Here is a 26230-nt window from a genome sequence, read left to right as displayed (position 1 = left end):
TAGTCACATGGAATGCTTTTCCAGCGGTCTTAAAGGAGTTCCTACATATGCTGAGCACTTATTGGCTGCTTTTCCTTCACTCTGCGGTCCAACTCATCCCAAACCATCTCAATTGGGTTGAGGTCGGGTGATTGTGGAGGCCAGGTCATCTGATGCAGCACACCATCACTCTCCTTCTTGGTCAAATAGCTCAGCCTGGAGGTTTGTTTTGGGTCATTGTCCTTTTGAAAAACAAACTAAGCGCAAACCAGATGGGATGGCCGAATGCCTTGATTTCTAAATAAATCACTGACAGTGTCACCAGCAAAGCACCCCCCACACCACCACACCTCCTTGTCCATGCTTCACGGTGGGAACCACACATGCAGAGATCATCCATTCACCTATTCTGCGTCTCACAAAGACATGGCGGTTGGAACCAAAAATCTCAAATTTGGACTCATCAGACCAAAGTACATATTTCCTCATATTTCCTGTAGAGGTTAAAGTTCCCAGCTGCAATAAATGCGGCCTTGGGATATGCAGTTTCTAGTTTGCACAATCCAGTGTAGTTCCTTGTGAGCTGTCGCGATGTCGGGAGTTAATGAGTTTCGGCATTTGATGATGAGGTATTCCAGATCGGGAGAACAAAAGGACTTGAGTTCCTGTACGTTACCACAATCACATCATGAAACATACCCCTCCACATTTAATTTTTTTCCTGGAGAGTTATTTTTTCCTGTATGCGCAATGGACTGAGAACCCTGCTGGCTGAATGAGGAAAATATATCCGGAGAGAGCCATGATTCTGTAAAATAGAGTATGTTACAGTCCCAGATGTCTCTCTGGAAGGAGATCCTTGCCCTGAACTTGTCTACTTTATTGTCTAGGGACTGAATGTTAGTGAGTATTATACTCATGGTATGCACACCGCCTGAGTCTGACTAGGGCCCCACTTCCTCTTCTCCAGCGTTGGAGTTTTAGTGCAGCCCTCGGAATGAATGGAGCTGCGTTGGGAAGTTCAAACAGAGGATCCAGGTCATGGAAATCACATTTCTAGTGAGTGACCGCCAGTCTATTATTCAAAAGTTATTTTCAGCTACAGGTAATTTCCCAAGCAAGGGGGAGCACTAATCACACGTGGTTTGTCTGGGGACGTTCCAGTGGGCCAGTTAGTTTTGTGTGTACCGGTGACCCGGGTTGGTGGGGTTTTCTAATTTTCGACTATTCCATTGGTCCTCCTAAGGAGAGGTCTCCACCCAACTGGGGCACCGGGCCATGGATGGAGAACTTGCCCAGTCTTTTCCCAGAAAACATGGTGCCACCACGTGTTCATTAATACCTGTTGTGACACAGTCAAGTTCCAAAGTCTGATTTGGACGATACTGAATTCATGACCAAAATCATCCTATTCACAGTTTGTAGTTCATTTTGACACTAGAACGTTTCTGACTCATATCGATGCCACAGGCCATTTCCCAAGGGATTAGTTTGGTTTTAGGGGCAGTCACTCTTTAAATGAACAGTTTATGTTCTGGATTACATAGGAGCTCATTGGTCTAACATCACATTTCTGTTGAGATCTATTGATCATTGGCATGCATGAGAAACGGCTGTCCAAGGCTTTAAACGCTCTGGCTGGTAAAGGGATCCGGAACAAGTTCTTTAGAAGCACTGGGCTCAGACACAGGAGAGAGGGAGGGCATGCTTCTTTAGCATTCTGACTGCAACACAATTAAGACAGACCGGTAACAGATACTACCAGTTTAACCACATTACTCTTAAAACATGTTACACAAGGCAGAGACATCCCTGACAGCGAAACATTATCCTCCGAGTTAACAATTAATCACCCTCACGTCCCCCTCTTGCATACCATTTACATATCTTAAGAAAGGCAAGGATCTGCCATGGGAGAACCACAGGTTAGTTAAGCATGCCACACAGCAGGAAAGGACTAGAGCAGAGATTCCGTATTGTCCAGAACTTCAAAGTCGTTCAACTTTTGTTCTCGTTGTAGCCATGGCACAGTTGTACAAAACTGATGTAACATGTTTCTGTTATTGTTACATCTGTTTTTAGTTGAGTGTGTTGGTGTGATTTCCCCACCTCCATTATGTGTCTATTGTTCCGCTTCACCCTCTCATTTATAATCCGGTGGGGAGTTTGGAGATAAAGGACTGGGGTGTGGAGACAAAGTGAGCGGTCACATTCTGTGATGCTATCTGCTTCCCACAACGCACTGCAAGTGGATGCCTGACATGTTCTATACATCTTTCCACTGTAGCACTCATTAAACAAATACCGTTGATATATAGCTTTCAAGAAATGAATTTTTACCTCTGTGTTCTGAATCTGCTCTTTCCTGATCTCTTGGGCCCTTGAAAACACAGACACATTTTTTCGTCTCGCAGTAGTTGTTTTTTGTTTCATTCTATTTTCCGATAGCTGATAGTGTTCTAGGTTGATTGCACCGTGGCCTGTTTCTATGAAGAAGCGCTAGCACTGTGGGTTATAAATGACATAGATGTGATTGTAGAATACATCATTATTTGTACTACACCTTTTCTCTATGTTATTGTCAAACTGTTTCAAACCAGTGTGCTACTACTAACAACTATTCCCACCCAAAGATTGTGTTGATATGAGTAGGAAAAGAGATGCATAAATGTACCTATATACCCACTAATGTTGTATTGCTACTTGAAGCTATGAATCTTAAAGATGAGAGCATTCTAGTAATATAAAAAAACAAAGTTCTTAGTTTGCACTTCTCGGTAATGCATGTTTGTGTCTCGAATGGAGATGTCAATAAGTGATATTATAGCAATTTCTCATTATGCAGAATAAGAAATGAGTTTCATGTTCACACTCTCTTTTCATTTGTCTAAATGGGCAATTATTTGCATGGCTCTGTATTGAGAGGATTTAATTAAAGTTATAATTTCATTTCATGCAATCAATTGGTATTCTAATGAAAATGTTGGGAGATTCCCCGTAAAGGGGACGTTGGTCCTAATTTGCCATTTTCAGGTTGTTGCCAGAGAGTCAAAGATTGATTAGTCATATTGGAGAGCAATGAGGGACGATTCACAGACACAAATGGCCAAATTAATTGGTGCCTTATGAAAACCCTTTAGAAAGGTGGACACGATCATACAATATACTCTGTCTCCGCAATGAAACGGCCAGTGAATATAATAGTTTCATTTAGCTATACTGGAGCTCTGTCGCTAATTCTTACTAAACAGTCGAACAAACTAAGAGCCACAAAATAATGGTTTCATCATTCAGGATGTAAAATCAGGTCTAAAATGTTACTATGAGAATCAAAAGAATATCCAGAGCTCAGATATCCTGTGTTCCATCAACACCTTTCCTTACCGACACAGAGGTGAATGAAGTATTTCTACACAAAATGTTTACAGTAAATCAAGTAGCTTGATCCAAAGAATACTTAAAAGCAGAAAAGCTAGCTTGAGTAAGTGGGTGTTTCTTGCCTTGTGCTCCATATGCATCTGTTAAATGACTTGCTGATCTCATTAAATAAAGCTAATGTACTTGTAAAACAGTCAGCGGGGACAGTACATCATTGTAAGCTTTGGCGAGAAGAGGGGGGAGGGGGAGAGGGAGGGAGAGGGGGAGCAGAGAGGAGTGAAATGGGGTGAGGTGGATGCTGGTCAGTGGAGATGTCTAAGGCCCATAAATCTTGGCCTCTTCCTGCCTAGTTATTGTGTATTTCTTTTGGCCAGAGATTGATTGTTGCAGGGAGAAGATGAATTTGCCCATAGACCTTCTTTTTTTCCTTTTTTTTCTAACTCCTGATGCTTGGCCAAGGTGATAATGTTCTCGTTTTTTTTTGGAGTGTCCCTGCTCTCGCCCCCCTCCAGTTCTTTTTTACTGAGATCATTTGTTTTGGATTAGAAACAGCATGCTGAAACAGAGGGGGTGGGGGGGGGGCACACGTAGGGGTCACCGGCAAGGGGCGAGAGCAGGAGGATGTACAGGTGTGTGTCCCAAGTGATATACAAGAACACAGCTGCCCCCCTGCCCCCCCAAATCCCTCCTCTTCCTCCTCCCACCACCAGTCTTCCGTCTTGTTCTCCATCCCTCATTCCTCTCTCGGAACACCGTTGGCCAGGTTTTATCCTACGGGGGAATGAGAGGGAGACTCGACACAGATGCTTCAACACTGTAGATGCAGACGCATCATAATTGTATGCTGTGCTCAGTGCTCTGTGTCTGGCCACTGTACCTCTGTACCAGTGCCAGGTCTGCTGCTCTGGAGGCCTTAGTCTGAATACTACTTAACTTGTGACATCACTACATGGCCATACAAACACTCTGGAGGGGCATTCTCTGGCAAAGTAACGATGCTGATTACGTGAATAATATTTTAATAATATCTGATTTGCAATACCTTTCAAAATTATGAATCTTTTTTTTGTTGCATAATTATATGTATGAAATAAATGTATTTAGTTATTGAATATGATGTGAAAATAAGACATATCGAATGAGAAAAGAATTTGCATTAATTGCACATTCCTTCAAAGCCTACAAACACACTGGACCACACAACAGACACATAGACACAAACACTCAGACAAAAAACTTTGAAAGTCATGTGAGGATCACTTTTTTCCCTTTTTTCTAGCGTTGACCTTTCTGCAACGTTGCCCCGTATTCACTGGTTGTCAGCACATGCTTTGTCCCGGGCCATCCATCTCTGTCATCCGTCAATCCTACCCCGAATCCCATCCGTCCCATTAGCCTGGGATGAGGAGCATCCCAGCCTGCTAGCTTGCAGGATAATTAGAGCCCTGCCACTCCCTCCGCCCGGTAACCGGCCTGCGCCCAGTGAGAGAAGAGAGAGAGGAGTCCAGGTGGCCTGTTGTTATTTATAACAAAGGAAACAACACAGCAGAACCGTCTGACATCAGGCCCGTACGGACCCCACCGCCTCGCCAACCGCCAGGACGGGGATGAGGACGAGGGCTGGGGGCGGTGTCATCGCTGAAGGACAGCTAAAAGTGGACCTCCACTCCTATCCTCTCTGCTCCCGACGGTAAGAGACCAGGACTTATTGAACAGAAGTTAGGTTCAACGCCTGGGAAGATTGATTGTTTTAATTGCCAACACTTTGCTTTTTGTAACAACTGAATACTTAATGTCAGGTTTTAAAGGATTTTACATTGCCTTCACTCTTTTCCTCTCTTTCTCTATCTCTCGCTTTCTCTCTCTCTCTCTCTCTCTCTCTTTCTCTCTCTCTCTCACTTTTTCTCTCTCTCTCTCGCTCTCTCGCTCTCTCGAACACTCACTTCCTCTAGCTTTCAGAAAGAGGTGTGTGGGCCCACCTTAACATTCTCAGTGTTCTTTTCAGATGTTTCTTCCTGATTCTGATTTGTGAGTGTTGAGTGTGGTGGGCCGGCTTACGGAAGGCAGTCTATCCTGACATCTGGATTGTCTCTCCACTGTAGGCATGTGTATATCCAGCCTGTTAGTGCTTGTCTTTGTGAAATTAGTTGGTAATGGTCTAGTCCTGTCAGCTCCAAAGTTGATATAAACTGAAAAACCGGACTTAAATGGCTCTTTCTGCAGCCAGTGATATATTCCCCTTGAGAGAGGTTCTTTGTTAAGTGCCCGTTGGAAATATATGTTGCCACTCCCCTCTCTTCATCTTCCTTGTGGTATGCATAAACTACAGTGCCTTCGGGAAGTATTCAGACCCCTTGACTTTTTACACATTTTGTTAGGTTACGGACTTATTCTAAAATTGCTGCACAGCTATTTTCAGGTCTCTCCAGAGACGTTCTGTCGGGTTCAAGTCCGGGCTCTGGCTGGGCCACTCAAGGACGTTCAGAGACTTGTGCTGAAGCCACTCCTGCGTTCTTGACTGTGTGCTTAGGGTCGTTGTCTTGTTGGAAGGTTGGAAGGTGAACCCTCCTCAGTAAAAGGCCTGCTTGGATAGCCCGCTTGGAGTTTGCCAAAAGGCACCTAAAGACTTTCAGACCATGAGAAATACGATTCTCTGGTCTAATGAAACCAAGATTGAACTCTTTGCACTGAATGCCAAGCTTCATGTCTGGAGGAAACCTGGCACCATCCCTACAGTGAAGCATGGTGGTGGCAGCATCATGTTGTGGGGATGTTTTTCAGCAGCAGGGACTGGGAGACTAGTCAGGATCGAGGGAACGATGAACGGAGCAATGTACAGAAAGATCCATGATGAAAACCTGCTGCAGAGTGCTCAGGAACTTAGACTGGGGCAATTGTTCACCTTCTAACAGGACACTGACCCTAAGCACACAGCCAAGACAACACAGGAGTGGCTGGTCCCTGAATGTCCTTGAGTTGCCCAGCCAGAGCCCGGACTTGAACCCGATCTAACATTTTTGGAGAGACCTGAAAATTGCTGTGCAGCAATGCTCCCCATTCAACCTGACATAGCTTGAGAGGATCTGCAGAGAAGAATAGGAGAAACTCCTCAAATACAGATGTGCTAAGCTTGTAGCGTCATACCCAAGAAGACTCGAGGCTGTAATCGCTGCCAAAGGTGCTTCAACAAAGTACTGAGTAAAGCGTCTGAATACTTATATAAATGTTTTAATTTTTTTGTACATAAAATCTAAATCTTGTCATTAAGGGGTATTGTGTGTAGATTCATGAGGGGGAAAAAAACGATTTAATCCATTTTAGAATGAGGCTGTAGAGTAACAAAATGTGGAGAAAGTCAAGGGGTCTGAATACTTTCCGAATGCACTGTAGATGATATGGTGTTCTAATTGTTGAGCTTGTTTGATAACCCAGTGTCCCTGTCTCTTGTGTCCATTTTTAAACTCCATCAAAACTCAGCAGGACAGGATAATATGAGAAAGGTGAGAGTCGGAAGAGGAGTTTCCCGGTGATTTAATTTGAAATAAAGCAACACTGCACACACAGTGTATGTGTTCATTTTTGGTTTGAAGAACAAAAGACGTGTAGATTGATTGATCTCTAAATTTGCCAAATGGAGCCACTTGAAAATACAGGTAATGACAGGAAAAGAGGAAATCTGCTCTTATTCTCCATGTGGCTAGTACTGCTGTCTTAGTGACCATATAGAGTATTTCCTGTAGACCTGGGGGCTAGGCTGGTAGGGAGGGCTGTATGGGAGAGTGGAGAGAGCATGGGTAGGGTAGAGGAGGGGAGGAGAGGGTGGGGGTTGTCAAGGCCAGAAGCAGGTGCCTTTGTGCTCCTCCTCACACCCCTCCTCACATCCGTCACTCTAGAGCGAGGGAGCAGACAATTAATCGTGGGGCCGAACGAAGAGGCAGAGTCGGAGAGAGAGAAAGAAGAGAGTGACGATAATAAAGTGGCCCTACCTGGCATTAATCTCCCTCACACTGCAGGCCTGTCAGGGCCAGCCGGCCAGTGACTAATGCCACGCTTTGCATACAGTGGTCACAGACAAGAGCAGCATGCTATGCCATAACATCAGCCGGCGACTCACTCAGCTGATTTTTTGACTAGCGTGGAATCATCGCAGAACACGGAGAGGGACAGGGAGGAGAGATAAAGGTAAAGGCTAAAGGAGGAGGGACAATTCGGTCTGATCAATGGTCAGATTCAGTAACATCTGTTTGTCTTCTTCTTTTCCTAATACATCGGTCCTCGTGATACTAGTGAACTTTGAGAAGCTTTGTTTTCTTTGGCAGCGGGAGCAAGAGCATAGGAAATTAAACTAAATCCACCTCTCAATGCTCCCTATGCAGCTGGACTGATGCTATCTTTCACAGTATTCCTCTAATGCAAAAATGTGTACTAGACCTCATACACACCACACAACATGGTGACTATTTTAAAGAGTGGCTGAACAGCGAATTCCGCATGTTTTTTCTGCTACTCATTAAGAAAACAAGATTTGAGTTTTGAGGGTGTGGTTCGATGAGGGTGTGTTATGTTCGCTTTATAGTACCCTGGCAGTTACGGTTGTTTGTCCCTCTTGAGTCACAATAGCAACAACATAGCCACTACCACTTCCTCAAAATAGTCAGAATGAATCTAAGATAAATCAAGTAATCTGTAATGAATTTTTACGTTTTTGCCGAGGAAGTCTTTGTTGCGCAATTTTACATCAAGCTAAGGTGTTTGATGCAGTATTTCTCAAGTACATTTTTTAAAATGATTCAGTGCACTGAAGACAGTATCAAATCAGCTGCTGGCTGCACTCAGGGCTGATTTCTGAGAACATGTCTACAACTTCATCATCAGCAAGCTGTCAAACTATTTAAATAAAGCACCATTTTATTTTATTTGACAGGCTACTTACTACATGCTGTTTATCATTGCCCTATGTCAAAAGTCTAGGTGATGCGGGTAAGGCGGAGTCAGGCGCAGGACACAGAGATGAGTGATAACCGTAACTTTACTCAAAAACAATATTCCATGAAGGAGATAAATAATCCAGGTCACAAAACGAGACAACTTGACAATAACAAACACGCACAAAACCAAGGGGGAAACCAGAGGGTTAAATAGGGAACAATGATTATGGAATGGAAACCAGGTGTGTATAATGAAGACAAAACAAATCGAAAATGAAATGTGGATCGGTGGTGACTAGAAAACCGGTGACGTCGACCGCCGAACACCGCCCGAACAAGGAGAGGGACCAACTTCGGCGGAATTCGTGACACCTTAGCTAAGTTCCAACTCTGTGTTTGTCAATAAAGCTAGCTAGTAGTAGCTAACAGGCCCATTGAGCAGGTAGGTAACGTTAGCTAAATCAGCTTATCAAGTCACTGGCGAGTATCGACGTCTGTGCTTCGGTGCCGTTTTCATTTGTAGAACTTTCTCACTATCTATTACCAGAGTGCCTCTGTCTGGCGGTGTTTCATTGCAAAACCTGTTTCAAAACAGGTTGCGGCGGGACACAAGTTGCTCGCAAATGTAGTTTAGAATTTTGGAATATTGGCAAGTGGCAGTTGGGATGCAAGTGCACATCGTCTCAATTTTCATTTTGCCCAAAACTTTGGCAGACTTGAGTGATCACTATCAAAAACATCAGCAAGTGGCCACTCCACAAAGGGCTTAGGGTCCAAATGTTCTTTCAACATAACATTGGCGTCGTGTTGTCTTACGTAAACAAGTTTCGGGCAAAAAAGAAAATTGAGACGATGCGATGTGCACCTGCTCAAATCCGAAGTGATACGTAATATCTATCTCACTGTCCGGAGGTTTCCTGCTATGATTGAATAGAGCGCAATCAGCGCAGCTGTTCTCCATGCATGACAATTCTCCCATGGCGTTACAATCCCGCGTTAGTGGGCAACCCTCATGTAAGTCGTGAAGACCTCAGTTACACCAATTTCACAAAACTGAGTTTTGAAATATACTGACCAGATAAGTTGCGCTCAGTTGCCCTTTAAGAGATGTTAGGACTGAATGGATCACAGTATAGTATTATATACAATTATATCCTGGTATTAGTTAATTAAGATTAACTTGAAGAACAAAGTCAGCCATTATTTTGTTGTGATACATTCTAAACCTCTGTAAGGTTCTGGATATGCCTCTATTGACTTGAACAACTCAACTGTCCAGTCATGGTCTGTTCAAATATAACAGTGGTATGGCATCCTCCTCGGACATCTGGTTGCCAGGTAAACTAATGAACAGGTCTGAGAGCTGTATTAACCAGCTAAGTAATAGCAGAGTATAACAAGAACAACACCTTGCACGGAGAGAAGGATGTTCGGTGGTTGTCGGTTTGCTGTTATAGCAGCTTAGTGTGCGTCTGTCGATATCCCCCCTGATCAATGATATTTTAGGGCCTTAACTACTCCCATATATCCCAATCTAATTACAGCCCCTCTCCAGGCTGGTGTCAGTCCCCTGATAACAGAGGTCTCTTTCCTCTCTTCCTTTTCTTCCTGTGAATGTGTAAATCAGGGAGGCAAGTCAGCGGGACCCCCATCATGGCTGTACTGATGAGTAGACTAGTCTAGGCCCACAGAATCAGGGGGAAAGTCAGCGTCTCCATCACGCTGTTGCTTCTCCAGTCTGTTCATTGGTCATATCCACTGACTATTACAGCCAGCCAGACCAGCCCAGGATCATTACGGACCAGCTCTCAAAGAGGTAAACACAGACAGGGGCCTGCCCAGGGACAAACCACTCTGACAGATGAAAAGAAAGCCATGTGTGAGATCTCTGTTTTACCAAGTTTGCCATGTATGCCATGCAAGTTTTTGATGTGTTGCTATGGTGATAACTGTGGTTTACAAAAATGTATATGGAAAACGTCATCTATATTTTCCTTTCACTTCAGAGCCAAATGCCCTGCAGTTGGCATGGCATACAACTGAAAGTGAGTTTTATAAATCAATATGAATACAGTATTGAGTAGTAGTATTGAGATGTATTGAGAAATCAATTATATTGTGCATTTAAAGTACAGAGCATCCGCCGTATGCTAAGACAAACAAACTGATAGAACTGCATGGGTTGGGGCTCAACACCCAACCTTAAACACCCCTCCCCCAAGAGATAGCTGAGTGACAAATTCCCCACAAACTTCCAGGCACACAGACAGAGAGAGAGAGTGTCACAAAGGGGATACGACGGCACATATTCTTAATGATTTTGTCGTAGCACTGCGCCACGGTGCAGGACAGCAGCATTACTGATTTGTTGCCAGGTAGCGTGCCAATTAGGAGCACTCGTTATTATTTACATTTTTACACTATATATCGTGCTAATCGCACGGTCGATTTGTCACTGGCGGTGTGATTTATGCAGATGGGGGTGGGATTCCTGAGGTTGGAGGTAATGGGAGAGGTAGTAGTGAACATAGCTAGGAGAACCCCAAGCGTCTGGGTACAATACACTACAGACAGGAGTCTCCTCGACTTCTCAATCACCTGGACACATCTTCTTCTCATCTCCTCAGCCCTGCTACCTTCCTCATTGGGCCGGTCGACGTTAGGATTGACTTACTGCCAATCTCTAGTTTATATACATATATATTTTTTTACTTTTAAGCCGACAGTTATCCAAAGCGACTAACAGTAGTGAGTGCGTACATTTTCATACTTTTTTGTACTACTCACCTGTGGGAATCAAAACCCACAACCCTGGCATTGCAAGCACCATGCTTACTTTGCCACATTGGACCATATGTCTGGTTTGAGTGACTTTTACACTCTGTTTTTGAGAACTGACCATTGAAAACCATTCTAAATATTTCTGAGATATGGGTTTCAAGGGATGTGCACTCTTGTTGATCCTCCCCCAGGATACATGAGATTGTTTCACTGTTGACATATTGCATATGCATCTAGTATGCCCATATGTGTCAAGTGGCCATTTTGATTATTTTTCCTGCTCCAGGACTATGGAAAATGATCATAGCCTCTGATATTTTCATCCCACTTCCATCCAGCCTCTTTCAATCCTCCCCAAAACCTTTCTGATCAATCCAAATCACCCAAGAATCATCAGAGCGAGGGAGAAGGCAGAGCGAGAAAGAGGACGCTGTCGCCTTAGTTTTATGAAGTTTTTTCTCTCTGAGAGTAGATGGTGGGAAAGCAATATCCTCCAGCTCTTTTAATCATGTGACGGCAGACAGACCTACGTGTCTGCGGTGTGGCCCATTGATCAAAGCCAGCGAGGCCGTGATGGGAGAGGGGCAGGCTGGCATGGACAGAGCCCCAGCCAGCCTCAGCCAGCCTCGTACAGCCATTCCCCACGGCTCAGCACATGGCCATTTGTCAAAGTTTTATCTGATTCCAAAGGTATTGGATCTATCAGTCACTATGTATGAAAGGGAGATTGACCCCTCTATGGACATTTTTCTAAATTAGAGTGGGCTGATATGGAGCATTATGGGCTGGTGTCTAGGTGAACGACGCATGTTAATGCTGACCAGGACCTTGTTAAAACCAACAATTAATGTCATTTGATTGTAAAAACGGGAAGGGAAATGTGACTCTTCTACATTAGAAGTCGTCTGAACTCTAAATGGTTTCCCTCCCCTGGGGTTTAAATTGCCTCCCCTCTGACAAAGCACCTTCCAGGAATTCATCAGCCATCCCATCCGTCTGTCCATCAGGACTCCGCTCCTCTCTGCCACCAACAGGTAATGTCTAGCTGTGGTGGCCGCATGATAATGAAAGATAGAAAAACATCACACACTCTGTCGCCTGCCATTATGTCACAAATGTATTCTACTTAGACAAACATGCATCTCATGCATTGGTTTTCCAACATTGTATTGACTCCCTCTTTTTCTTTCTCGGTTTTGGCTGCCACAAATGGGGAAAATCTAGCCTGACGTTCAATGATGAAAAAAGTCCTGAATCAATCACTAAAGGTGTGACTTTGATGACTTAAACCAACAAAGCGTTAAAAAAGGCTTCTCCAACCACCAACCATTTGGGCATGTTCTGACACAAACCTGACCAGATTTACTTTCCTTCTCACAGACAGTGGTGTTTAATTGCCACTTAATTAGCTTTTTTTACCCAGAACACATTAAGCCACTTGGGACAGGTCTCTCGTTAGAGCAGAGCTCACTTACTTCCTGCCATATTCTAATACTACACTGTTAATAACACACAAATAAAACCAGTTAAAGAAGAAACAGGCTTTATAAAAGGCCCTCTATGATATCAAGGTATCCGGAAAAACTATTTTATCATCACAACAACCATACTGAGGACAAAATTGATATTGGACTTAAAAAAAAAACGTTTTTATCAAGGTCTGGGTGAGCTCTCTTCCAGAGATGTATACAGTAACTGTACATTTACATCCCTTCCGTTTCTCAGTACCTCACTAATCAGGGATTAGCAGTGATGTCTGTCTGCTGGAGTTTGAGGATCTCCAGTCTGAGTTAACTGGATTGTGGTCTGAGATGGCGAGACGTTGTGTTTGTGATTAGCACTGATGCTCTGTGGCCCCAGTAGAGCCCCTCCGGTAAGAGTTCAGGGCCAGTGAGCAAACCTCTCTCTCTCAGCACCCTCCTGGCAACGTCAATATGCCCCTGAGTTTCTATGGTACAACAGACAGACACACACACACACACTTTCTTTAGGGTCTGTTTTATCAATAAATCTTGCATTCACTCTAGGTTCCTGTAACAGTTCATGTAAAGTTACTTACAACATCATGCTAATCACATTAGTGCATGTTAGCTCATGTAGCGATGTGCGCTGAGAGTCGGGAAGCAACTTCAGGGAGTGAGTGTTTTAATAAATAAACACAACATAATACAAAATAATGAACACGAACAACGCACAGACATGACACAGGAACAGAAACGATAACGCCAGGGGGAAGGGACCAAAGGGAGTGACATATATAGGGAAGGTAATCAGGGAAGTGATGGAGTCCAGGTGAGTCTGATGACGTGCAGGTGCGGTTAACGATGGTGACAGGTCTGCACCATAACAAGCAGCCTGGTTACCTAGAGGCCAGAGAGGGAGCACACGTGACAGTACCCCCCTCCCCGATGCGCGTCTCCAGCCACAGGACGCCGACCAAAATGACGATCCCGGGGATCAGGAGCGGACCGGTGACCTCTGCTGAGGCGCGGGAAACCTGTTAGTCTGGCTGAGACGTGGGATCATGGTGACCTAGAGTGCTGGAGAGAGAACATACGTGACGGTATCCCATCCCCGGCGTGTTCGGCTCCAGCCGCAAGACTCCAACCGGAGGGACGATCCCGGGGATCAGGAGCAGACCGGTCACCCCTACTGATGCGCGGGAACCTGTCACCGGCTGGAGCGCGGAAACCTGACAGACTGGCTGAGGCAGGGGAGCCTGGCGATCCAGCTGAGGCATGAGAGCCTGACAAGCCGGCGGAGGCAAGGGAGCCTGTAGTGGCTTCCGGATCCGATGTCATTTCACAACAACAAAAAGAAGCTCCCTGATGCTTCCCTTAGGTGAGGCGTTATTCTGTAAGGATCTGCCCCGAGAGTCCGGAAGCAAGTTCAGTGAGTGAGTGTTTTAATAAATAAACACAACATAATACAAAATAAGAAACACGAACAACGCACAGACGTGACACAGTAACACCTGTGGAAGGAACCAAAGGGAGTGATATATATGGAAGGTAATCAGGGAAGTGATGGAGTCCAGGTGAGTCTGATGATGCGCAGGTGCGCGTAACGATGGTGACAGGTGTGCACCATAACGAGCAGCCTGGTGACCTAGAGGCCGGAGAGGGAGCACACGTGACAGCTCAACTGTCCCGGAATAGGGACACCGATCCCGTAGAGACTAAGCACCAAGACAAGTAGGTTCCTGTAACAGTTCTTGTAAAGTTTTTCTTCATCTTATCGCTCACACTTGAGGCTTGCAACTAAAACATCCCATATAGGAGAAGTAAAGCTTTTAATTGTGTTCGGTCTAATAGCATCTGTGAATGTGCGTCCAAAGGCAAAGAGGCTCCATACATATATCGGAAGTGTGTCATAAGAATGAATGAACCGCACTCACATTGGAACTGCCAACCTGTCAGGCGCTGGGCAGAATGCATGACTGACACGCTTTGATTGGTCGATTTAATATATAGAGAGAGGGGGAGACGAGAGGAGCTGGCTCCTCACAGAGCTCTGTTAGAGCGGAGATATGGAGCGCTGTAAGTCTATTTGTAGGAGACATGGAGCGTTAACTCTCTAGGTATCCGCCTTGTTAGAGGGGTTTGGAAAATAGGAGTTAAGATATACTTTGTTATCATTTGATCCTGGCTGTGTTAAACAAATCAACATGGATAGTAGTACTTTAAGAGCCTTCCCTCATCATTACCCATGCTATTCTGCTGTCGCGTGTTGTACTCTTAGCCATACTGTTGGCCCAGAGTTCAGCAAACTCACTTTAGTTAAACCAATTAATCCCAAAGGTCACAATAGTGAAGAAAAAAAAACTGTTGTACTTTACAAGCTCAAGAGAAGTTACATTTGTACTTCAAATCAAATGTTTCATATCCATTATGAAGGTGTCTAGCATGATTCAGAGAAGTTTGATATAATTTCTCAAAATGGTCATAAGACCACCAGCATATTCCTCCAAGGTGTGCTTTTACAGACAAATTTGGCATCAGAAGTCTGCATTCAGCAGCTTTAGAAATGAATACGTTGTTGAAATTTGCACCCCTTTTGCCTCCAGAACAGCCTGAATTCTTCGGGGCATGGACACGTTGCTCAATTGGTATCAAGGGTACCAGGAAAACATTCCCCACACCATTACACCACCGCCACCAGCATGTACCGTTGACACGAGGCTGGATGGAGCCATGGACTCATGTTGCTTACGCCAAATCCTGACTCTGCCATCAGCATGACGCAACATGAACTGGGATTCGTTGGCCCAGGAAATGTTTTTCCACTCCTCAATTGTCCAGTGTTGGTGATCTCGTGCCCACTGGAGCTGCTTCTTCTCTATGATATCAATGTATCCGGAAAAACTATTTTAACGTCACAACAACCATACTGTGGACAAAAGAGATGTATACAGTAACTGTACATTTACATCCCTTCCGTTCCCCAGTACCTCACTAATCAGGGATTAGCAGTGATGTCTGTCTGCTGGAGTTTGAGGATCTCCAGTCTGAGTTAACTGGATTGTGGTCTGAGATGGCGAGACGTTGTGTTTGTGATTAGCACTGATGCTCTGTGGCCCCAGTAGAGTCCCTCCGGTAAGAGTTCAGGGCCAGTGAGCAAACCTCTCTCTCTCAGCACCCTCCTGGCAACGTCAATATGCCCCCGAGTTTCTACGGTACAACAGACACACACTAAACACACACACACCACTCACTCACACACTTTCTATAGGGTCTATTTTATCAATACGTCTTGCATTCACTCTAGGTTCCTGTAACAGTTCATGTAAAGTTACTTACAACGTCATGCTAATCACATTAGCGCACGTTAGCTCATGTAACGATGTGTGCTGAGAGTCGGGAAGCAAGTTCAGGGACTGAGTGTTTTAATAAATAAACACAACATAATACAAACTAAGAAACATGAACAACGCACAGACATGACACAGGATCTGGGGAAGGAACCAAAGGGAGTGACATATATTTTATTTATTTATTTATTTTATTTCACCTTTATTTAACCAGGTAGGCTAGTTGAGAACAAGTTCTCATTTGCAACTGCGACCTGGCCAAGATAAAGCGTAGCAATTCGACACATACAATAACACAGAGTTACACATGGAATAAACAAAACATACAGTAAAAAATACAGTAGAACAAAAGAAAACAAAAAGTCTATATACAGTGAGTGCAAATTAGGTAAGTTAAGGCAATAAATAGGCCATGGTGGCGAAGTAATTACAATATAGCAATTAAACACTGGAATGGTAGATGTACAGAAGATGAATGTGCAAGTAGAGAAACTGGGGTGCAAAGGAGCAAGATAAATGGTATGGGGATGAGGTAGGTAGATAGATGGGCTGTTTACAGATGGGCTATGTACAGGTGCAGTGATCTGTGAGCTGCTCTGACAGCTGGTGCTTAAAGCTATTGAGGGAGATATGAGTCTCCAGCTTCAGAGATTTTTACAGTTCGTTCCCGTCATTGGCAGCAGAGAACTGGAAGGAAAGACGACCAAAGGAGGAATTGGCTTTGGGGGTGACCAGTGAGATATACCTGCTGGAGCGCGTGCTACGAGTGGGTGCTACTATGGTGACCAGTGAGCTGAGATAAGGCGGGGATTTCCCTGGCAGAGACTTGTAGATAACCTGTAGCCAGTGGGTTTGGCAACGAGTATGAAGCGAGGGCCAACCAACGAGAGCGTACAGGTCGCAATGGTGGGTAGTGTATGGGGCTTTGGTGCATCCAATTTGTTGAGTAGAGTGTTGGAGGCTATGTTATAGATGACATCACCGAAGTCGAGGATCGGTAGGATGGTCAGTTTTACGAGGGTGTGTTTGGCAGCATGAGTGAAGGATGCTTTGTTGCGATATAGGAAGCCGATTCTAGATTTAATTTTGGATTGGAGATGCTTAATGTGAGTCTGGAAGGAGAGTTTACAGTCTAACCAGACACCTAGGTATTTGTAGTTGTCCACATATTCTAAGTTAGAACGGTCCAGAGTAGTGATGCTGGACGGGCGAGCAGGTGCGGGCAGTGATCGATTGAATAGCATGCATTTAGTTTTACTTGCGTTTAAGAGCAGTTGGAGGCCACGGAAGGAGAGTTGAATGGCATTGAAGAAATATATATAAAATAATAATAGGTCCGTTATGCTCTGGTTTGAGTCACGTTGTTCGAACTAGCGAGAGCTTTCCGAGCTAAAGGTTAGCTGATGACCGCTAGCAATGGTTTGCTGACTGATAGCTGGTAGGTAGTTAGCTGGCTAGCTTCAGTTGAGGGATTCCACATTCGAAGTAAATAGAAATACTTTAGAAAAAACAGATCCACGCCACATTGGGTGAGGCGGGTTGCAGGAGAGTATTTAGAAGTTGAGGTTTAGGAAAATATTTAAAAAAGATATGTGAAGAAAAAGATGTAAAAAGATATATACAAGGGACATGACAGGACAAAGACGTCTGACTGCTACGCCATCTTGGAGAATATATATAGAATATATAGGGAAGGTAATCAGGGAAGTGATGGAGTCCAGGTGAGTCTGATGACGTGCAGGTGCGGGTGTGCACCATAACGAGCAGCCTGGTGACCTAGAGGCCAGAGAGGGAGCACACGTGGCAGTACCCCCACTATCTGTAGGCGATAGCCATTTTCTTGAATGGGGTGGTGTATCTAATAAACTGGCCACTGAGTGTATATTTAATCATAGACAATTGTTTATTTTTCAGTAGATTGAAGTTGAGTTGGGTTATGGATGTACTTGCTCAAGATGATCTTACAGATGATTTTACCATTATCCATTAGCCTTTACAAATGCTTACATCAGTCATTCTGTCTGTAAAATGTCATATTTTGTTATTTCAGGGGGAATTTGCTGTGTATTGACCCGTAAACTGAATTAGTGTAATAACTTAACAAATATTTAATGTCAATGGGCTTGTTTACTGTCTCTTGCAGAAGGGTAGACCTGATTTATTTTAGCTTTGCTGAATAGTCACAAGGGTAGACCTGGTTTATCAGAGTGTTGGGACATGGCCACAGAGCTAAACCTGCTTTGTATGGGCATTTGGGTGGAAATGCAGGTGTATATTAGTATTGTGTCTCAGTCAAAGGTGTAGACCTCATTTGTAGGAGTACTGGGAGCTGGTTTACGTTTTATGAGTATTCAGGCTTCAGAACATATTTAGACCTGGCTTAGTTGACTAATTGGGTTCAAACACAGGTACGTACTTTGTAGGTATGTACAGGTGTACACCTGGTTTGTATGAACATTGGGACTGAAATGCAGAGGTATACCTATCTTTATGACAATTGGGGTTGACATGTAGCAATATACCTGTTTTATGAGTATGCCCATGGATTTGCCTGGTTTATATGAGTATTGGGGTGTAGGGATACGCAAGGCTCATACAGGTAATGGGTGTACAGTCATGGCCAAAAGTTTTGAGAATGACACAAATATTAATTTTCACAGTCTGCTGCCTCACTTTGTATGATGGCAATTTGCATATACTCCAGAATGGTATGAAGAGTGATCAGATGAATTGCAATTAATTGCAAAGTCCCTCTTTGCCATGCAAATGAACTGAATCCCCTCAAAAACATTTCCACTGCATTTCAGCCCTGCCACAAAAGGACCAGCTGACATGTCAGTGATTCTCTCGTGAACACAGGTGTGAGTGTTGACGAGGACAAGGCTGGAGATCACTTTGTCATGCTGATTGAGTTTGAATAACAGACTGGAAGCTTCAAAAGGAGGGGGGTGCTTGGAATCATTGTTCGTCCTCTATCAATCATGGTTACCTGCAAGGAAACACGTGCCGTCATCATTGCTTTGCACAAAAAGGGCTTTACAGGCAAGGATGTTGTTGCCAGTAAGATTGCACCTAAATCAACCATTTATCGGATCATCAAGAACTTCAAGGAGAGCGGTTGAATTGTTGTGAAGAAGGCTTCAGGGCACCCAAGAAAGTCCAGCAAGCACCAGGACCGTCTCCTAAAGTTGATTCAGCTGGCACCACCAGCACAGAGCTTGCTCAGGAATGGCAGCAGGCAGGTGTGAGTGCATCTGCACGCACAGTGAGGCGAAGACTTTTGGAGGATGGCCTGGTGTCAAGAAGGGCAGCAAAGAAGCCACTTCTCTCCAGGAAAAACATCAGGGACAGACTGATATTCTGCAAAAGGTACAGGGATTGGACTGCTGAGGACTGGGGTAAAGTAATTTTCTCTGATGAATCCCCTTTCCGATTGTTTGGGGCATCCGGAAAAAAGGTTGTCTGGAGAAGACAAGGTGAGCGCTACCATCAGTCCTGTGTCATGCCAACAGTAATGCATCCTGAGACCATTCATGTGTGGGGTTGCTTCTCAGCCAAGGGAGTGGGCTCACTCACAATTTTGCCTAAGAACACAGCCATGAATAAAGAATGGTACCAACACATCCTCTGAGAGCAACTTCTCCCAACCATCCAGGAACAGTTTGGTGACGAACAATGCCTTTTCCAGCATGATGGAGCACCTTGCCATAAGGCAAAAGTGATAGCTAAGTGGCTTGGGAAACAAAAACATCGATATTTTGGGTCCATGGCCAGGAAACTCCCCAGACCTTAATCCCATTGAGAACTTGTGGTCAATCCTCAAGAGGCGAATGGACAAACAAAAACCCACAAATTCTGACAAACTCCAAGCATTGATTATGCAGGAATGGGCTGCCATCAGTCAGGATGTGGCCCAGAAATTAATTGACAGCATGCCAGGGTGGATTGCATAGGTCTTGAAAAAGAAGGGTCAACACTGCAAATATTGACTCTTTGCATCAACTTCATGTAATTGTCAATAAATAACACTTATGAAACGCTTGTAATTATACTTCAGTATTCCATTGTAACATCTGACAAAAATATCTAAAGAGACTGAAGCAGCAAACTTTGTGAAAATTAATATTTGTGTCTTTCTCAAAACTTTTGGCCACGACTGTAGTAGATTGACATATATTGCCAATTCAAATTGTTTCTGGTAGTGGTAGGAAAAAAGTGAATGGGGCTGGGGCACATGTGTTAAACCACTGTACTATTAGTTTATATATTACATGATTAGCGTATACAGGTCAGAGGTCACATGACTAAGGTATGCAAATAACAAGGTTGGGATATGCAGCGAATAGCTGTATATAGATTCCAGTTGGTGTCTTGAGGAATACAAGCCTAATGAAAGTGGGTAACAGGCCTGAGATAGGCAAGTAACAGGGATGAGGAGTTTTAGCAAAGGATCTGGGGTTTATGAGTAACAAATAGGGCATTTAGGGCTAGGATATGTAGCTGTATTGGTACTTGGTTGTATCAATATTAGGTGAATTAGCATGTGGATGCTAGGGTTAGGGCATGGGGGTAACAGAGTTAATTGGGTTTAAGGGGGTCGAGGTATATAGAGATTGGGGCCGAGGAATAGGGGTACATTTGCATAGTGGAATGTCTGGGGAAAATTTGGGAACAAATGGGTTAAGTTTAGTTAGAATAGGTCCAGACTTTAGTTCAAGGCCCATTTTTTTATCTCTTATTTTCTAATATGTCTCTTATGTGACTCTGTTTTGCTCCTGATGAATAACTACAGGACTGCTAGACGACAGTCAAAAGCACATTTCACCATGTTTGCGCATGTAATTTCATGTTCCTAAAAAGGCAACATTATTGTTTTTCCCTCTCCAATTTAGAGGGAGATCAATATTCAGCTTTGTTTATCAGAGTGACAGACCCTGGATATTGTATTTTTATGTTTCCTTTGAGAGACGGCATTAAAACACAATACATCTGAGTCTTTATATGGGCTGACAGTATCACTATCATTAACACAATAGTGTTGATGGTCTCAAAGTGTTGAAAAATGACGACTGCTCTTATTCGTATGTACTCGCAGTGTACCGATATCAATCATACCTCCATCTCACTTTTTTGATTCGCAATTATGAAGACGCACCTCCGGAGTCGCATTCATGAAACACTGTGCACTGTGTCTTCTGCGTCTGGGTGGGGCAGTTGGTTTAAGATTATACAGCTATACAGAATCATCTGTGTGTGTCAAAGGGCTTGAAGTAGGATGTTCTCACTATGTCTATATTTATGTACAGTATTTCCATTTAATGGCCCAACTTTTTACTCAGGTTAGTGAAAGGTAAATCCCACCTTCCTCAATTGCTTAGTTTTTAAAGTTAACTTAGATGGTTCCACCCATCCAGGTCATATTGTGGATCACACCATAGGAGATACATTTACTGTCCTTTCAGTCACTCTCTGGTGTGTCTGTAGAGAGGGCCCTCCAGGTCTTCCCCTCCTTGTCTGTTAGCATCAGTTTAGACTGTGGGTAGACAGAGGGAGAGTTAGCTAGGAGAATGGTCCTGATAAATGCTCCAGATGATTCCCTTTGTGAGTGATTGAGCACTAACCCTGTTTAGCTTCTTTAATATACTTGTATTAGCATGAATAAATAACGAGAGTGTCCAGCGGTTCTGAATATTTGATTGTGTCTCCCTAATAGGCCTGCGTCTCCTGTCGCATGATGCCATTGCGACTCTGTTGGTGTCATAACCGCGGCCGGCGGCCATCGATCTTTATCGCTGGGCCATAAATCAATTACATCCTCCCCTGATGAGACTTAGAAAGCTCATCCCAACTGTGCCAGGTCCTTTGTGCTGTCTCCATCAAAAACAAAACAGCCTGTTATTAAAGTTTGGCATCTTTACTTCAGTCAGTGACTATTGGTGTCAAAAGAGGACATGCACCGAAGGAGTCGTACCTCTTTCCTTCACTCTGCAGAAGCACTTCACTGTGTCCACTGTGCACATATCCTTAAATCATTCATGACACGAGCCCCAAGCCAGAGCAGGCAGGAAGTATACAGGTAGCTGGATGGGACCTTGTGGGCATTTTGGGTGGGGGGAATGGAGGAAGCACAGCCCCTTGGGAGCACCACAAACAGATTGACAAATGCAACCCAGGGCAGGACTTCAGATTAGATAATAACTCACGCATGGTGCGTGGTCGTCACAGCTGACTGTCGCTGCTCTGTGCTGTGCTCCGCCATTATTGTGGTTGCCTGGGGCATCCAGGAGCAGTGAAGGGCACCCACACACATGGTTATGCTCAGTGCAACAGCCAACCACACTGGTGTGTGGATATCTTGTGTACCATGCCTTCCAAGAAAGGGAGTCAACTATACCCGTTAGATTGGAAATATTTAAGAGAGGCATTGTGTTGGACAGTTCCAATCTTCTTTCAGAGGATCAGCTTTCTCATTTCCCTCTTCCATGTTCCAGCACCACCCCTTCTTTCCTCTCTCCATCCTTCCATCCCTCTCTCCTGTCCTGACAAATGCCTTGTCCACACCTCCCACACTGGCAGCATTAACCCATTTAACCTTTGCCCCCTCCTGACAGAGCTGACAAGCTAAACCAGTGCAGGACCAGACCACAACACTATTCATTCACCCAGGCTCCTGGAGCGGACTCCTCGCTCAGACTAATCGTGGAGTGTAGTAGCTGTTACTAATGTTGTTTTGGTTTTAATAGACAGGCACCTAAAAAGAGAGGCCCACACACATTTTGTTTCCATAAGACCCCATTAGTGTCTACAGAAGAGAGGGGGGGATTTTGTTAATTTTTTTTGCAGGGGCAGTACCAGAGATAGGTCAAGTTTACTAACCAGAGATAGGTCAAGTTTACTAACCAGAGATAGGCCAAGTTTACTAACCAGAGGTAGTCGCTATAAAGGCAAGACAATCAACATTGCAAGAGAGACCATGATAACATGCATAACAGCGTGCCCATCACCTCTGCATTATGGTGCTGGAGCCGAACTACTGCACAATTCGCGCATACACACAGTTACATGCTGATAAACACTGTAAATACAAGGGGAAAATCCTGTCCAAATACCCTAAAATCTTGTACATGGTCATGGGGATAGACTGGGATTAGTTGGTGATGACCAGAGGTGGTAAAAGTACCCAATTGTTAAACTTGAGTAAAAGTAAAGATACCTTAACAGAAAATGACTCAAGTAAAAGTAAGTCACCCAGTAAAATTCTACTTGTGTAAAAGTCAAAAAGTATTTGGTTTTAAATATACTTAAGTATCAAAAGTAAACAGCTCCGCACCCCCCCGCAGCTACTTGCCCAAGCCTCCCCAGCTTCTCCTTCACCCAAATCCAGATAGCTGATGTTCTGAAAGAACTGCAAAACCTGGACCCGTACAAATCACCTGGGCTAGACAATCTGGACCCTCTCTTTCTAAAATGATCTGCCGCCACTGTTGCAACCCCTATTACCAGTCTGTTCAACCTCTCTTTCGTTCGTCCGAGATCCCTAAAGATTGGAAAGCTGCCGCGGTCATCCCCCTCTTCAAAGGGGGTGACACTCTAGACCCAAACTGTTACAGACCTATATCCATCCTGCCCTGCCTTTCTAAAGTCTTCAAAAGCCAAGTTAACAAACAGACCACTGACCATTTTGAATCCCACCATACCTTCTCCGCTGTGCAATCCGGTTTCCGAGCTGGTCATGGGTGCACCTCAGCCATGCTCAAGGTACTAAACGATATCATAACCACCATCGCTAAAAGACAGTACTGTGCAGCCGTATTCATCGACCTGGCCAAGGCTTTCGACTCTGTCAATCACCGTATTCTTATCGGCAGACTCAACAGCCTTGGTTTCTCAAATGACTGCCTCGCCTGGTTCACCAAGTACTTCTCAGACAGAGTTCAGTGTGTCAAATCGGACGGCGGGTTCAATTCTTGGGCCGACTCTTTTCTCTATATATATCAACGATGTCGCTCTTGCTGCGGGTGATTCTCTGATCCACCTCTACGCAGACGACACCATTCTGTATACAACTGTATACATGTGTTAACGAACCTCCAAATGAGCTTCAATTCCATACAACACTCCTTCCGTGGCCTCCAACTGCTCTTAAACGCTAGTAAAACTAAATTAATGCTTTTCAACCGATCGCTGCCCGCACCCACCCGCCCGACTAGCATCACTACTCTGGATGGTTCTGACTTAGAATATGTGGACAACTACACATACCTGGGTGTCTGGCTAGACTGTAAACTCTCCTTCCAGACTCACATCAAACATCTCCAATCCAAAATTATATCTAGAATCGGCTTCCTATTTCACAACAAAGCATCCTTCACTCACGCTGCCAAACATTTCCTCGTAAAACTGACTATCCTGACTATCCTTCGGCGATGTCATTTACAAAATAGCCTCCAACACTCTACTCAGCAAACTGGATGCAGTATATCACAGTGCCATCCGTTTTGTCACCAAAGCTCCATCTACTACACACCACTGCGACCTGTATGCTCTCATCGGCTGCCCCTCGCTACATATTCTTCGCCAGACCCACTGGCTCCAGGTCATCTATAAGTCTTTGCTAGGTAAAGCTCTGCCTTATCTCAGCTCACTGGTCACGATAACAACACCCACCCGTAGCACGCGCTCCAGCAGGTATATCTCACTTGTCATCCCCAAAGCCAACACTTACTTTGGCCGCCTTTCCTTCCAGTTCTCTGCTGCCAATGACTGGAACGAATTGCAAAAATCGTTGAAGTTGGAGACTTATATCGCCCTCACTAACTTTGAGCATTAGCTATTTAAGCAGCTTACCGATCGCTGCAGCTGTACACAGCCCATCTGTAAATAGCCCATCCAATCTACCTACCTCATCCCCATATTGTTTATATTTACTTTTTTGCTCTTTTGCACACCAGTATTTCTACTTGCACGTCATCATCTGCACATCCATCACTCCAGTGTTAATTTGTTAAATTGTAATTAATTCGCTTCTATGGCCTATTTATTGCCTTACCTCCTCACATAATTTGCACACACTGTATATAGAATTTTTCTATTGTGTTATTGACTGTACGTTTGTTAATTCCATGTGTAACTCTGTGTTGTTGTTTGTGTCGCGCTTTTTTGCTTTATCTTGGCCAGGTCGCAGTTGTAAATGAGAACTTGTTCTCAACTGGCCTACCTGGTTAAATAAAGGTAAAAAAAATTTAAATAAATAAATGTAATTGCTAAAATATTATTAAATCATTTCGAATTACTTATTTTAAGCAAACCAAAAGGCACGATTTTCTTGTTTTTTTTATTTCCGTATAGCCAGGGGCACACACAACACTCAGACATAATTTACAAACAAAGCATTTGTGTTTAGTAAGTCCGCCAGATCAGATGCAGTAGGGATGACCAGGCATGTTCTCTTTATGTTTGAATTAGACCCTTTTCCTGTCCTGCTAAGCATTGAAAATGTAAGTAATTTTGGGTGTCAGGGAAAATGTATGGAGTAGAAAGTACAATATTTTCTTTAGGTATGTGGTGGAGTAGAAGTAAAAGTTGTCAAAAAAGATAAATGGTAAAGTAAAGTACAGATACCCCAAAAAACGACTTAAGTAGTACTTTAAAGTATTTTTACTTAAGTACTTTACACCACTGGTGATGACCATTAGTAATGTTGTGTTGTGTTGCATATTGATGTAATGCTGTTGTGTTGTTGTGTTGTATTTTGGTGTAATGTTGTGTTGCTGTAATGGTGTGCTGTTGTATTTTGGTGTAATGTTATGCTGTTGTATTTTGGCGTAATGTTGTGTATTTTGGTGTAATGCTGTGTTGTTCTATTTTGGTGTGATGTTGTGTTGTTGTGTTGCATTTTGGTGTAATACTTTGTTGTTGCGTTGTATTTTGGTGTAATGTTGTGTTGTAATGTTTTGTTATTGTGTTATGTTGTATTTTAGTGTAATGTTGTGTTGTACTTTGGTGTAATGTTGTGTTGTTGTGTTATGTTGTCTTTTAGTGTAATATTTTGTTGTTGTGTTGAATTTTGGTGTAGTTTTCTGTTTTTGTGTTGTATTTTGGTGTAATGTTTGGTTGTTGTGTTGTATTCTGGTGTTGTGTTGTATTGTAGTGTGATGTTGTGTTGTTGTGTTGTATTTTGGTGTAATGTTTCGTTGTTGTGTTGTATTGTGGTGTAAAGTTTTGTTGTTGTATTGTGGTGTAAAGTTTTGTTGCTGTGTTGTATTGTGGTGTAATGTTTTGTTGCTGTGTTGTATTGTGGTGTAATGTTTTGTTGCTGTGTTGTATTGTGGTGTAATGTTTTGTTGCTGTGTTG

The 26230-nt window shown here is 43.7% G+C and overlaps 1 long non-coding RNA gene across 1 annotated transcript in view; it reads left to right on the top strand.

Moving 5' to 3' along the window:
• Positions 1-4808: 4808 nt before the first annotated feature.
• The window catches only part of LOC106562070 (uncharacterized), a 30137-nt gene continuing 8715 nt past the window's right edge, over positions 4809-26230 (top strand). The window contains exon 1 of the long non-coding RNA XR_001318967.2: positions 4809-5047. This is a non-coding gene — a long non-coding RNA (uncharacterized lncRNA). The remainder of the gene's footprint in view (positions 5048-26230) is intronic.

This window comes from Salmo salar, chromosome ssa11 (genome assembly GCF_905237065.1).
Source record: "Salmo salar chromosome ssa11, Ssal_v3.1, whole genome shotgun sequence".
Classification (NCBI taxonomy): Eukaryota; Metazoa; Chordata; class Actinopteri; order Salmoniformes; family Salmonidae; genus Salmo; species Salmo salar.
The sequence above is the reverse complement of the archived record's forward strand: the minus strand, read 5'-3'. Positions and strand labels throughout refer to the sequence as shown.